At 47.9% G+C, this 16118-nt stretch overlaps 1 protein-coding gene across 1 annotated transcript in view; it reads right to left on the bottom strand.

Annotated features, from left to right (window-relative positions):
* Nucleotides 1–16118, bottom strand: part of LOC118964953 (metallophosphoesterase MPPED2) — a 120234-nt gene that overhangs the window by 74818 nt on the left and 29298 nt on the right. The window lies entirely within an intron of this gene.

Here is a 16118-nt window from a genome sequence, read left to right as displayed (position 1 = left end):
TGGGGTAAGTAAAGCAGCAGGACAGGGTATGGGGTAAGTTGAGCAGCAGGACAGGGTATGGGGTAAGTAAAGCAGCAGGACAGGGTATGTTGAGCAGCGGGATAGGGTATGTTGAGCAGCAGGACAGGGTATGGGGTAAGTTGAGCAGCAGGACAGGGTATGGGGTAAGTTGAGCAGCAGGACAGAGTAAGTTGAGCAGCAGGACAGGGTATGGGGTAAGTTGAGCAGCAGGACAGGGTATGGGGTATGTTGAGCAGCGGGACAGGGTATGGGGTAAGTTGAGCAGCGGGACAGGGTATGGGGTAAGTTGAGCAGCAGGACAGGGTATGGGGTAAGTTGAGCAGCAGGACAGGGTAAGTTGAGCAGCAGGACAGGGTATGGGGTAAGTAAAGCAGCAGGACAGGGTATGGGGTAAGTAAAGCAGCAGGACAGGGTATGGGGTAAGTTGAGCAGCAGGACAGGGTATGGGGTAAGTAAAGCAGGAGGACAGGGTATGTTGAGCAGCGGGGCAGGGTATGTTGAGCAGCAGGACAGGGTATGGGGTAAGTTGAGCAGCAGGACAGGGTATGGGGTAAGTTGAGCAGCAGGACAGGGTATGGGGTAAGTTGAGCAGCAGGACAGGAAATGGGGTAAGTTGAGCAGCAGGACAGGGTAAGTTGAGCAGCAGGACAGGGTATGGGGTAAGTTGAGCAGCAGGACAGGGTATGGGGTAAGTTGAGCAGCAGGACAGGGTAAGTTGAGCAGCAGGACAGGGTATGGGGTAAGTAAAGCAGCAGGACAGGGTATGGGGTAAGTAAAGCAGCAGGACAGGGTATGGGGTAAGTTGAGCAGCAGGACAGGGTATGGGGTAAGTAAAGCAGCAGGACAGGGTATGTTGAGCAGCGGGGCAGGGTATGTTGAGCAGCAGGACAGGGTATGGGGTAAGTTGAGCAGCAGGACAGAGTAAGTTGAGCAGCAGGACAGGGTATGGGGTAAGTTGAGCAGCAGGACAGGAAATGGGGTAAGTTGAGCAGCAGGACAGGGTAAGTTGAGCAGCAGGACAGGGTATGGGGTAAGTTGAGCAGCAGGACAGGAAATGGGGTAAGTTGAGCAGCAGGACAGGGTAAGTTGAGCAGCAGGACAGGGTATGGGGTAAGTTGAGCAGCAGGACAGGGTAAGTTGAGCAACAGGACAGGGTATGGGGTAAGTTGAGCAGCAGGACAGGGTATGGGGTAAGTAAAGCAGCAGGACAGGGTATGGGGTAAGTAAAGCAGCAGGACAGGGTAAGTTGAGCAGCAGGACAGGGTATGGGGTAAGTTGAGCAGCGGGACAGGGTATGGGGTAAGTTGAGCAGGGGGACAGGGTATGGGGTAAGTTGAGCAGCAGGACAGGGTATGGGGTAAGTTGAGCAGCAGGCCAGGGTATGGTGTAAGTTGAGCAGCAGGACAGGGTAAGTTGAGCAGCAGGACAGGGTATGGGGTAAGTTGAGCAGCAGGACAGGGTATGGGGTAAGTTGAGCATCAGGACTGGGTATGGGGTAAGTTGAGCAGCAGGACAGGGTAAGTTGAGCAGCAGGACAGGGTATGGGGTAAGTTGAGCAGCAGGACAGGGTATGGGGTAAGTTGAGCAGCAGGACAGGGTAAGTTGAGCAGCAGGACAGGGTATGGGGTAAGTTGAGCAGGGGGACAGGGTATGGGGTAAGTTGAGCATCAGGACAGGGTAAGTTGAGCAGCAGGACAGGGTAAGTTGAGCAGCAGGACAGGGTATGGGGTAAGTTGAGCAGGGGGACAGGGTATGGGGTAAGTTGAGCAGCAGGACAGGGTATGGGGTAAGTTGAGCATCAGGACAGGGTATGGGGTAAGTTGAGCAGCAGGACAGGGTAAGTTGAGCAGCAGGACAGGGTATGGGGTAAGTTGAGCAGGGGGACAGGGTATGGGGTAAGTTGAGCAGCAGGACAGGGTATGGGGTAAGTTGAGCATCAGGACAGGGTATGGGGTAAGTTGAGCAGCAGGACAGGGTAAGTTGAGCAGCAGGACAGGGTATGGGGTAAGTTGAGCAGGGGGACAGGGTATGGGGTAAGTTGAGCAGCAGGACAGGGTATGGGGTAAGTTGAGCATCAGGACAGGGTAAGTTGAGCAGCAGGACAGGGTAAGTTGAGCAGCAGGACAGGGTATGGGGTAAGTTGAGCAGGGGGACAGGGTATGGGGTAAGTTGAGCAGCAGGACAGGGTATGGGGTAAGTTGAGCATCAGGACAGGGTATGGGGTAAGTTGAGCAGCAGGACAGGGTAAGTTGAGCAGCAGGACAGGGTATGGGGTAAGTTGAGCAGGGGGACAGGGTATGGGGTAAGTTGAGCAGCAGGACAGGGTATGGGGTAAGTTGAGCATCAGGACAGGGTATGGGGTAAGTTGAGCAGCAGGACAGGGTAAGTTGAGCAGCAGGACAGGGTATGGGGTAAGTTGAGCAGGGGGACAGGGTATGGGGTAAGTTGAGCAGCAGGACAGGGTATGGGGTAAGTTGAGCAGCAGGACAGGGTAAGTTGAGCAGCAGGACAGGGTAAGTTGAGCATCAGGACAGGGTATGGGGTAAGTTGAGCAGCAGGACAGGGTATGGGGTAAGTTGAGCAGCAGGACAGGGTATGGGGTAAGTTGAGCATCAGGACAGGGTATGGGGTAAGTTGAGCAGCAGGACAGGGTATGGGGTAAGTTGAGCATCAGGACAGGGTAAGTTGAGCAGCAGGACAGGGTATGGGGTAAGTTGAGCAGCAGGACAGGGTATGGGGTAAGTTGAGCAGCAGGACAGGGTATGGGGTAAGTTGAGCAGCAGGACAGGGTATGGGGTATGTTGAGCAGCAGGACAGGGTATGGGGTAAGTTGAGCAGCAGGACAGGGTATGGGGTAAGTTGAGCATCAGGACAGGGTATGGGGTAAGTTGAGCAGCAGGACAGGGTAAGTTGAGCAGCAGGACAGGGTATGGGGTAAGTTGAGCAGGGGGACAGGGTATGGGGTAAGTTGAGCAGCAGGACAGGGTATGGGGTAAGTTGAGCATCAGGACAGGGTATGGGGTAAGTTGAGCAGCAGGACAGGGTAAGTTGAGCAGCAGGACAGGGTATGGGGTAAGTTGAGCAGGGGGACAGGGTATGGGGTAAGTTGAGCAGCAGGACAGGGTATGGGGTAAGTTGAGCAGCAGGACAGGGTAAGTTGAGCAGCAGGACAGGGTAAGTTGAGCATCAGGACAGGGTATGGGGTAAGTTGAGCAGCAGGACAGGGTATGGGGTAAGTTGAGCAGCAGGACAGGGTATGGGGTAAGTTGAGCATCAGGACAGGGTATGGGGTAAGTTGAGCAGCAGGACAGGGTATGGGGTAAGTTGAGCATCAGGACAGGGTAAGTTGAGCAGCAGGACAGGGTATGGGGTAAGTTGAGCATCAGGACAGGGTATGGGGTAAGTTGAGCAGCAGGACAGGGTATGGGGTAAGTTGAGCATCAGGACAGGGTAAGTTGAGCAGCAGGACAGGGTATGGGGTAAGTTGAGCATCAGGACAGGGTATCTACACATTTCTGTAGTGAATGAAATATTACCACTACCTTTTAAAAGTCATGTCTATCTTTATTTCCCAAACACAATTCAACACAAACACTTTTTAAATGATTCTTAGGCATTTTAAGCATCTTTTAACACAGGCTTAACACCTAAGAAACACTTTGTACTTTTAGAAATACTTTTAACACAGGCTTAACACCTAAGAAACACTTTGTACTTTTAGAAATACTTTTAACACAGGCTTAACACCTAAGAAACACTTTGTACTTTTAGAAATACTTTTAACACAGGCTTAACACCTAAGAAACACTTTGTACTTTTAGAAATACTTTTAACACAGGCTTAACACCTAAGAAACACTTTGTACTTTTAGAAATACTTTTAACACAGGCTTAACACCTAAGAAACACTTTGTACTTTTAAAAATACTTTTAACACAGGCGTGGGCCTGTTGTTACCTCATATCCCAACGATAATGCCTTGCATTATGCCTGGGAAGAAAACACTTCCATTTGCTCAACTTGCCATTGGCTCAGCCATTAGCTCAACATTTTCACGATATTAGCCCACACAGCTACACCGATGCACTTTCATGCTAGGTTTAGGACCTCACATTGAAGCTTATAGAGTAGAGGTCGACCGATTAGTCGACCGATTTCCAATTTTCATAACAGTCGGAAATCGGTATTTTTGGACACCGATTTGGTCTATTTTTTTTTTTTACACCTTTAATTAATCTTTATTTAACTAGTCAAGTCAGTTAAGAACATATTCTTATTTTCAATGACGGCCTAGGAACGGTGGGTTAACTGCCTTGTTCAGGGGCAGAACGACAGATTTTTACTGTGTCAGCTCGGGGGATTCAATCTTGCAGCCTTACAGTTAACTAGTCCAAAGCTCTAACCACCTGATTACATTGCACTCCACGAGGAGCCTACCTGTTACACAAATGCAGTAGCCAAGGTAAGTTGCTAGCTAGCATTAAACGTATCTTATAAAAAACAATCAATCTTAACATAATCACTAGTTAACTACACATGGTTGATGATATTACTCATTTATCTAGCGTGTCCTGCGTTGCATATAATCGATGTGGTGCGTATCGTTGCTCCAATGTGTACCTAACCATAAACATCAATGCCTTTCTTAAAATCAATACAATAAGTATATAATTTTAAACCTGCATACTTAGCTAAAAGAAATCCAGGTTAGCAGGCAATATTAACCAGGTGAAATTGGGTCACTTCTCTTGCGTTCATTGCACGCAGAGTCAGTGTATATGCAACAGTTTGGGCCGCCTAATTTGTCAGAATGTTACGTAATTATGACATAACATTGAAGGTTGTGCAGTGTAACAGGAATATTTAGACTTAGGGATGCCACCCGTTAGATAAAATACGGAACGTTCCGTATTTCACTGAAAGAATAAACGTCTTGTTTTCGAGATGATAGTTTCCGAATTCGACCATATTAATGACCTAAGGCTCGTATTTCTGTGTGTTATCATGTTATAATTAAGTCTATGATTTGAAAGAGCAGTCTGACTGAGTGATGGTAGGCACCAGCAGGCTCGTAAGCAAGTATTCATTCAAACAGCACTTTCGTGCGTTTGCCATCAGCTGTTTATGACATCAAGCCTATCAACTCCCGAGATTAGGCTGGTGTAACCGATGTGAAATGGCTAGCTAGTTAGCGGGGTGCGCGCTAATAGCGTTTCAAACGTCATTCGCTCTGAGACTTGGAGTGGTTGTTTCCCTTGCTCTGCAAGGGTAACACTGCTTCGAGGGTGGCTGTTGTCGTTGTGTTCCTGGTTCGAGCCCAGGTAAAAGCGAGGAGCGGGATGGAAGCTATACTGTTACACTGGCAATACTAAAGTGCCCATAAGAACATCCAATAGTCAAAGGTTAATGAAATACAAATGGTATAGAGAGAAATAGTCCTATAATTCCTATAATAACTACAACCTAAAACTTCTTACCTAGGAATATTGAAGACTCATGTTAAAAGGAACCACCATCTTTCATGTTCTGAGCAAGGAACTTAAACGTTAGCTTTCTTACATGGCACATATTGCACTTTTACTTTCTTCTCCAACACTTTGTTTTTTCATTATTTAAACCAAATTGAATATGTTTCATTATTTATTTGAGGCTAAATTGATTTTATTGATGTATTATATTAAGTTAAAATAAGTGTTCATTCAGTATTGTTGTAATTGTCATTATTACAAAAATAAATAAATAAATTGTCAGATTTAATCGGTATCGGCTTTTTGTGGTCCTCCAATAATCTTCCCCATTGTCCCCTGGGTATTTAAACCTGTGTTTTCTGTCTGTCTTGCATGTTCCAAGTCAACCAGCGTGTTTTTTCCTGTGCTCCTGCCTTTTCTATTCTCTTTTGCTAGTCCTCCTGGTTTTGACCCTTGCCTGTTTTCTGGACTCTGTACCCGCCTGCATGACCATTCTGCCTGCCCTGACCTCGAGCCTCTCTGCCACTCTGTACCTCCTGGACTCTGTACCCGCCTGCCTGACCATTCTGCCTGCCCTGACCTCGAGCCTCTCTGCCACTTTGTACCTCCTGGACTCTGTATCCGCCTGCCTGACCATTCTGACTGCCCTGACCTCGAGCCTCTCTGCCACTCTGTACCTCCTGGACTCTGTATCCGCCTGCATGACTATTCTGCCTGCCCTGACCTCGAGCCTGTCTGCCACTCTGTACCTCCTGGACTCTGAACTGGTTTTGACCTTTTGCCTGTCCACGACCATTCTCTTGCCTACTCCTTTTGGATTATTAATACACATCAAAGACTCAAACAATCTGCCTCCCGTGTCTGCATCTGGGACTCGCCTTGTGCCCTTATAACTTGAGACTTGACTTGGGACTTGACTTGAGACTTGAGACTTAAGACTTGATTTGAGACTTGTCTTGAGACTTGTCGGTCATGAGTTGGGTCTTGACTTGGGACTTACTTGTGACTTGTAAAATAATGACTTGGTCCCACCTCTGCTGAGTACCACTCTTCATATTTTCAAGCATAGTGGTGGCTGCATCATGTTATGAATATCCTCATCACCGGCAAGGACTAGGTAGTTCTTTGGGGGGATAAAAATAAACGGAATAGAGCTAAGCACAGACAAAATCCTAGAGGAAAACCTGGCTCGGTCTGCTTTCCAACAGACGGACTGCACCTTTCAGCAGGACAATAACCTAAAACACAAGGACAAAAATACACTGGAGTTTCTTTCCAAGAAGACACTGAATGTTCCTGAGTGGCCTAGTTACAGTTTGGACTTAAATCGGCTTAAATCTATGGCAAGACATGAAAATGGCTGTCTAGCAATGATCAACAACCATCTTGACAGAGCTTGAAGAGTTAAAAAAAATTATAATGGGCAAATACTGTACAGTCCAGGCGTGCAAAGCTCTTAGAGACACAGAATTACTCACATCTGTAATCGCTGCCAAAGGTTATTGTAACACGTATTGACTCAGGGGGTTGAATACTTATTTAATCAAGATACCGTATATTGGTATTATATTTTTCATCAATGTTTTTGAAATGATAGAATTTTTCTTCCACTTTAACATTACAGAGTATTTTGTGTAGATAATTGAAAAAAAGTATGTGTGTGTGTGTGTGTGTGTGTGTGTGTGTGTGTGTGTGAGTGAGTTGAGGCTAACCAAATTGGTAATACCGCAGATCAAATACAGGCAACCCTGTGTAACTTCACTTATAAATCTCTGCAAAACAGCAGGATATTTCATGCCTTCTTTATCTGCACGCATGTGCAAACGCACACACATGAGGCCCTATGGGGGAAGCTTTAACCAGAGGTTGAGGGTTAGAGAGGGTAACAGTAGTATGGGACAGACTGGGTCAGAGAAAGCTCATTTCCTCTATTAAGCTCAAATGATCTGCTCTATCAGCCTAACAGCAATCAGTATCTCTCCCCCTTATAATTTGGGATCAAATATGCTCTGAAAGCAAACATGTTGACATGAGTACCCTGATATCGGGGAATTTGTGCCATTCTGAAAAAATTGTTAGATTGTTGCTCTATCTGCCTAACAGCAATCAATGATCTGCTCTATCTGCCTAACAGCAATCAATGATCTGATCTATCTGCCTAACAGCAATCAATGATCTGCTCTATCTGCCTAACAGCAATAAATTATCTGCTCTATCTGCCTAACAGCAATCAATGATCTGCTCTATCTGCCTAACAGCAATCAATGATCTGCTCTATCTGCCTAACAGCAATCAATGATCTGCTCTATCTGCCTAACAGCAATCAATGATCTGCTCTATCTGCCTAACAGCAATCAATGATCTGCTCTATCTGCCTAACAGCAATCAATGATCTGATCTATCTGCCTAACAGCAATCAATGATCTGCTCTATCTGCCTAACAGCAATCAATGATCTGATCTATCTGCCTAACAGCAATCAATGATCTGATCTATCTGCCTAACAGCAATAAATTATCTGCTCTATCTGCCTAACAGCAATCAATGATCTGCTCTATCTGCCTAACAGCAATCAATGATCTGCTCTATCTGCCTAACAGCAATCAATGATCTGATCTATCTGCCTAACAGCAATAAATTATCTGCTCTATCTGCCTAACAGCAATCAATGATCTGCTCTATCTGCCTAACAGCAATCAATGATCTGCTCTATCTGCCTAACAGCAATAAATTATCTGCTCTATCTGCCTAACAGCAATCAATGATCTGCTCTATCTGCCTAACAGCAATCAATGATCTGCTCTATCTGCCTAACAGCAATCAATGATCTGCTCTATCTGCCTAACAGCAATCAATGATCTGCTCTATCTGCCTAACAGCAATCAATGATCTGCTCTATCTGCCTAACAGCAATAAATTATCTGCTCTATCTGCCTAACAGCAATCAATGATCTGCTCTATCTGCCTAACAGCAATCAATGATCTGCTCTATCTACCTAACAGCAATCAATGATCTGCTCTATCTGCTCTATCAGCAATCAATGATCTGATCTATCTGCCTAACAGCAATCAATGATCTGCTCTATCTGCCTAACAGCAATCAATGATCTGCTCTATCTGCCTAACAGCAATCAATGATCTGCTCTATCTACCTAACAGCAATCAATGATCTGCTCTATCTGCCTAACAGCAATCAATGATCTGCTCTATCTACCTAACAGCAATAAATTATCTGCTCTATCTGCCTAACAGCAATCAATGATCTGATCTATCTGCCTAACAGCAATCAATGATCTGCTCTATCTGCCTAACAGCAATCAATGATCTGATCTATCTGCCTAACAGCAATCAATGATCTGCTCTATCTGCCTAACAGCAATCAATGATCTGCTCTATCTGCCTAACAGCAATCAATGATCTGCTCTATCTGCCTAACAGCAATCAATGATCTGCTCTATCTGCCTAACAGCAATCAATGATCTGCTCTATCTGCCTAACAGCAATCAATGATCTGCTCTATCTGCCTAACAGCAATCAATGATCTGCTCTATCTGCCTAACAGCAATCAATGATCTTCTCTATCTGCTCTATCAGCAATCAATGATCTGCTCTATCTGCCTAACAGCAATCAATGATCTGCTCTATCTGCCTAACAGCAATCAATTATCTGCTCTATCTGCCTAACAGCAATCAATGATCTGCTATATCTGCCTAACAGCAATAAATGATCTGCTCTATCTGCCTAACAGCAATCAATGATCTGATCTATCTGCCTAACAGCAATAAATTATCTGCTCTATCTGCCTAACAGCAATAAATGATCTGCTCTATCTGCCTAACAGCAATCAATGGCTCAGCGTTAATATAGAACTCTCTAGCGAAGGGAAGAACAGAGAGAAAACACAGTTCTCTCCAGAGAGAAGGGAAGAACAGAGAGAAAACACAGTCCTCTCCAGAGAGAAGGGAAGAACAGAGAGAAAACACAGTCCTCTCCAGAGAGAAGGGAAGAACAGAGGGAAAACAGTCCTCTCCAGAGAGAAGGGAAGAACAGAGAGAAAACACAGTCCTCTCCAGAGAGAAGGGAAGAACAGAGGGAAAACACAGTCCTCTCCAGAGGGAAGGGAAGAACAGAGAGAAAACACAGTCCTCTCCAGAGAGAAGGGAAGAACAGAGGGAAAACACAGTCCTCTCCAGAGGGAAGGGAAGAACAGAGAGAAAACACAGTCCTCTCCAGAGGGAAGGGAAGAACAGAGAGAAGGGAAGAACAGAGAGAAGGGAAGAACAGAGGGAAAACACAGTCCTCTCCAGAGGGAAGGGAAGAACAGAGGGAAAACACAGTCCTCTCCAGAGAGAAGGGAAGAACAGAGGGAAAACTCAGTCCTCTCCAGAGAGAAGGGAAGAACAGAGAGAAAACACAGTCCTCTCCAGAGAGAAGGGAAGAACAGAGAGAAAACACAGTCCTCTCCACCCCTTCTCTCTGTGTTTTTCATCCCCTCTACCCCCTCTCCACCCCTTCTCTCTGTGTTTTTCATCCCCTCTACCCCCTCTCCACCCCTTCTCTCTGTGTTTTTCATCCCCTCTACCCCTCTCCACCCCTTCTCTCTGTGTTTTTCATCCCCTCTACCCCCTCTCCACCCCTTCTCTCTGTGTTTTTCCTCCCCTCTACCCCCTCTCCACCCCTTCTCTCTGTGTTTTTCATCCCCTCTACCCCCTCTCCACCCCTTCTCTCTGTGTTTTTCATCCCCTCTACCCCCCCTTCTCTCTGTGTTTTTCCTCCCCTCTACCCCCTCTCCACCCCTTCTCTCTGTGTTTTTCCTCCCCTCTACCCCCTCTCCACCCCTTCTCTCTGTGTTTTTCATCCCCTCTGCCCCCTCTCCACCCCTTCTCTCTGTGTTTTTCATCCCCTCTACCCCCTCTCCACCCCTTCTCTCTGTGTTTTTCATCCCCTCTACCCCCTCTCCACCCCTTCTCTCTGTGTTTTTCCTCCCCTCTACCCCCTCTCCACCCCTTCTCTCTGTGTTTTTCCTCCCCTCTACCCCCTCTCCACCCCTTCTCTCTGTGTTTTTCATCCCCTCTGCCCCCTCTCCACCCCTTCTCTCTGTGTTTTTCATCCCCTCTACCCCCTCTCCACCCCTTCTCTCTGTGTTTTTCATCCCCTCTACCCCCTCTCCACCCCTTCTCTCTGTGTTTTTCATCCCCTCTACCCCCTCTCCACCCCTTCTCTCTGTGTTTTTCATCCCCTCTACCCCCTCTCCACCCCTTCTCTCTGTGTTTTTCATCCCCTCTACCCCCTCTCCACCCCTTCTCTCTGTGTTTTTCATCCCCTCTACCCCCTCTCCACCCCTTCTCTCTGTGTTTTTCATCCCCTCTACCCCCTCTCCACCCCTTCTCTCTGTGTTTTTCATCCCCTCTACCCCCTCTCCACCCCTTCTCTCTGTGTTTTTCATCCCCTCTACCCCCTCTCCACCCCTTCTCTCTGTGTTTTTCCTCCCCTCTACCCCCTCTCCACCCCTTCTCTCTGTGTTTTTCCTCCCCTCTACCCCCTCTCCACCCCTTCTCTCTGTGTTTTTCATCCCCTCTGCCCCCTCTCCACCCCTTCTCTCTGTGTTTTTCATCCCCTCTACCCCCTCTCCACCCCTTCTCTCTGTGTTTTTCATCCCCTCTACCCCCTCTCCACCCCTTCTCTCTGTGTTTTTCATCCCCTCTACCCCCTCTCCACCCCTTCTCTCTGTGTTTTTCATCCCCTCTACCCCCTCTCCACCCCTTCTCTCTGTGTTTTTCATCCCCTCTACCCCCTCTCCACCCCTTCTCTCTGTGTTTTTCATCCCCTCTACCCCCTCTCCACCCCTTCTCTCTGTGTTTTTCATCCCCTCTACCCCCTCTCCACCCCTTCTCTCTGTGTTTTTCATCCCCTCTACCCCCTCTCCACCCCTTCTCTCTGTGTTTTTCATCCCCTCTACCCCCTCTCCACCCCTTCTCTCTGTTTTTCATCCCCTCTACCCCCTCTCCACCCCTTCTCTCTGTGTTTTTCATCCCCTCTACCCCCTCTCCACCCCTTCTCTCTGTGTTTTTCATCCCCTCTACCCCCTCTCCACCCCTTCTCTCTGTGTTTTTCATCCCCTCTACCCCCTCTCCACCCCTTCTCTCTGTGTTTTTCATCCCCTCTGCCCCCTCTCCACCCCTTCTCTTCCACAGTGAGACAGAGAGAATACGTCTGGCCTTGGAGAGGTATTCAACTCTTTATGTCACAAACATTGTCTGCATTAGGAGACATTGAAAACATTCCCAAACATTCATGTCCACAAACTCTGAGTGCTACAGTATATAAACTAGAACACAAAGACCCCTTTCCTCTCTCTCATCTCTTGTCATTTAACATAAAAATCCTCTCCGCCTCTCTCTCCCCTCTCGTCTCTCTAAAGAATGTAACCTACAGAAAAGGGTTTTGTTAGAATCAAAGCTGAGAGCATTACTGTCCTAGGTTCAATATTACACTACAATACAACGGACAGAGTGTATTCCAGAACTACATGAGTATAACTATGTTCGGAACACTGTGACTAATCCGTTTACAACAGCAACAACATACTAGGAGAGAGATCCACTGTCCTGATTCATCCCTTTACAACAGCAACAACATACTAGTAGAGAGATCCACTGTCCTGATTCATCCCTTTACAACAGCAACAACATACTAGTAGAGAGATCCACTGTCCTGATTCATCCCTTTACAACAGCAACAACATACTAGTAGAGAGATCCACTGTCCTGATTCATCCCTTTACAACAGCAACAACATACTAGTAGAGAGATCCACTGTCCTGATTCATCAGTTTACAGCAGCCACACAGAGGCAACATACTAGTAGAGAGATCCACTGTCCTGATTCATCCCTTTACAACAGCCACACAGAGGTAACATACTAGTAAAGAGAGATCCACTGTCCTGATTCATCCATTTACAGCAGCCACACAGAGGCAACATACTAGTAAAGAGATCCACTGTCCTGATTCATCCCTTTACAACAGCCACACAGAGGCAACATACTAGTAAAGAGAGATCCACTGTCCTGATTCATCCCTTTACAACAGCCACACAGAGGAAACATACTAGTAGAGAGATCCACTGTCCTGATTCATCCCTTTACAACAGCCACACAGAGGAAACATACTAGTAAAGAGATCCACTGTCCTGATTCATCCCTTTACAACAGCCACACAGAGGCAACATACTAGTAAAGAGAGATCCACTGTCCTGATTCATCCCTTTACAACAGCCACACAGAGGAAACATACTAGTAGAGAGATCCACTGTCCTGATTCATCCCTTTACAACAGCCACACAGAGGCAACATACTAGTAGAGAGATCCACTGTCCTGATTCATCCCTTTACAACAGCCACACAGAGGCAACATACTAGTAGAGAGATCCACTGTCCTGATTCCTTCAGACACAAAGACAGTCAGTCACCCAGCCAGCCAGCCAGCCAGTCAGTCAACCTGCCACTCAGTCACCCAGCCAGTCAGTCACCCAGCCAGTCAGTCAGAGAGTCAACCAGTCAGTCAGTCAACTAGCCAGCCAGCCAGTCACCCAGCCAGTCAGTCAACTAGCCAGCCAGTCAGTCAGCCAGCCAGCCAGTCAGTCAACCTGCCACTCAGTCACCCAGCCAGTCAGTCAGACAGTCAACCAGCCAGCCAGTCAGTCAGACAGTCAACTAGCCAGCCAGCCAGTCACCCAGCCAGTCAGTTACCCAGCCAGTCAGTCAGCCAGCCAGTCACCCAGCCAGTCAGTCAGCCAGCCAGCCAGTCACCCAGCCAGTCAGTCACCCAGCCAGTCAGTCACCGAGCCAGTCAGTCACCCAGCCAGTCAGTCAGCCAGCCAGTCAGTCAGTCAACTACCCAGCCAGTCAGTCAGCCAGCCAGTCAGTCAGTCACCCAGCCAGTCAGTCAGCCAGCCAGCCAGTCAGTCACCCAGCCAGTCAGTCACCCAGCCAGTCAGCCAGCCAGTCAGCCAGCCAGCCAGCCAGCCAGCCAGCCAGCCAGTCAGTCAGCCAGTCAGTCACCCAGCCAGCCAGCCAGTCACCCAGCCAGTCAGTCACCCAGCCAGTCACCCAGCCAGTCAGTCACCCAGCCAGTCAGTCACCCAGCCAGTCAGTCAGCCAGTCAGTCACCCAGCCAGTCACCCAGCCAGTCAGCCAGCCAGCCAGTCACCCAGCCAGTCAGTCACCCAGCCAGTCAGTCACCAAGCCAGTCAGTCACCCAGCCAGTCAGTCACCCAGCCAGTCAGTCAGCCAGCCAGTCAGTCACCCAGCCAGTCACCCAGCCAGCCAGTCAGTCAGCCAGCCAGTCAGTCACCCAGCCAGTCAGTCACCCAGCCAGTCAGTCATCCAGCCAGTCAGTCAGCCAGCCAGTCAGTCAGTCAACTACCCAGCCAGTCAGTCAGTCAACTACCCAGCCAGTCAGTCACCCAGCCAGTCAGTCACCCAGCCAGTCAGTCAACTACCCAGCCAGTCAGTCAGCCAGCCAGTCAGTCACCCAGCCAGTCAGTCACCCAGCCAGTCAGTCAACTACCCAGCCAGTCAGTCAGCCAGCCAGTGCTCAGTTTAAACCGGATAATGACAGGCGTTGCGCTCCAAATAACACCAAGGCATTTTCCACTTTGGTCATCGATTCACTATTATGACCACCGTCCTCTAATATACACACACTGTCTCCTCACAAGGCTGTACACACACACACACACACACGTACACACGTACACACGTGACAGTACCCAGCATGAGATCTGATGGCTCGTGAAGTCTGTCAGTGTGTGTGATAGTGTTTGTGTGTGTCCATTAGGACCCTTGCACCTGGCAGCACAATAGAGGGACAGATTGGCACAGCAGACACGCTCTGTTGCGCCACTCGCTCTCTGGCCCTCATTGTCACCCCAGTGGTTCGGAGTGCATCTCAGGGAGGTGTGGCTCAGAGTGTCTCAGGGAGGTGTGGCTCGGAGTGTGTCTCGGGGAGGTGTGGCTCGGAGTGCATCACAGGGAGGTGTGGCTCGTAGTGTGTCTCAGGGAGGTGTGGCTCGGAGTGCATCTCAGGGAGGTGTGGCTCGGAGTGTCTCAGGGAGGTGTGGCTCTCATGAAACTGGCTCTGATGAAACTGGCTCTGATGAAACTGGCTCTGATGAAACTGGCTCTCATGAAACTGGCTCTCATGAAACTGGCTCTCATGAAACTGGCTCTCATGAGGACAGCCACAGGAAAGCAAGAGCCAGAGTTACCTATGCTGCAGAGGATAAGTTCATTAAAGTTACCAGCCACAGAAATTGCAGCCCAAATAAATGCTTCACAGAGTTCAAGTAACAGACACATCTCAACATCAACTGTTCAGACGAGACTGTGTGAATCAGGCCTTCATGGTCGAATTGCTGCAAAGAAACTACTACTAAAGGACACAAATAATAAGAAGAGACTTGCTTGGGCCAATAAACATGAGTAATGGACATTAGACCGGTGGAAATATCCAAATTGGAGATTTTTGGGTCCAACCTCAGTGTCTTTGTGAGACGCAGTGAGGGTGAACAGATGATCTCCGCATGCGTATTTCCCACCGTAAAGCATGGAGGAGGAGGTGTTATGGTGTGGAGGTGCTTTGCTGGTGACACTGTCTGGGATTTACAGTGGTTGCACAAAGAATTGAAGGAAGGGGTGCCAACAATTGTGGCACACATATATTTGAGAAAAATATTTGTTTTATATTTAGAATTTATTTTTTCTTTCAATTATTTTACTTTAATTAAAAGCCTGTTCTGCTCATATTTACCAATAGTGCCAATATTAGTGGAGGGCACTGTACAGTATTTAGATTTCAAGGCACATGTAACCAGCATGGGTACCACAGCATTCTGCAGCAATACACCATCCCATCTGGTTTGGGCTTAGTGGGACTATCATTTGTTTATCAACAGGACAATGACCCAACACACCTCCAGGCTGTGTAAGGGCTATTTGACCAAGAAGGAGAGTGATGGAGTGCTGCATCTGATGACCTGGCCTCCACAATCACTCAACCTCAACCCAATTGAGATGGTTTGGGATTGTCACGACTCCTACCGAAGGTGGCTCCCCTTCCCGTTCGGGTGGCGCTCGGCGGTCGTCGTCACCGGCCTACTAGCTGCCACTGATTCTTTCCTCCCCCTCCTTGTCTGTTTATTGGTTACACCTGTTGTTTATTAGGTGATTAGTTGGGCTTTATTAGCCAGCCGGCCCGCCTGTTCTTTGTGCGGGATTGTTTGTGTGACTAGTGTGCACGTTTGAGGTGAACGCGTTTCCTGTTCGTGGGTTTTTTGCTGGACTGTTTTAGTCCCTGTGTTTGGGGCATTTGTTTTTGTGTGCGCCCTGTGTTTTCGTGGGGTGGCTTATGTTCGCCGTTTGTGAATTAAATAGCACTACCCTGAACTCTCTGCTTCCTGCGCCTGACTTCGCACCCACTACACCCAGATTGTTACAGGGATGAGTTGGACCGCAGAGTGAAGGAAAAGCAGCCAACCAGTGCTTTGCATATGTGGGAACATCTTCAAGACTATTGAAAAAGCCTTCCAGGTGAAGCTGGTTGAGAGAATGCCAAGAGTGTGTAAAGCTG

The sequence above is a fragment of the Oncorhynchus mykiss genome, chromosome 6 (assembly GCF_013265735.2).
Source record: "Oncorhynchus mykiss isolate Arlee chromosome 6, USDA_OmykA_1.1, whole genome shotgun sequence".
Classification (NCBI taxonomy): Eukaryota; Metazoa; Chordata; class Actinopteri; order Salmoniformes; family Salmonidae; genus Oncorhynchus; species Oncorhynchus mykiss.
This window is presented reverse-complemented; position numbering and strand designations above follow the sequence as displayed.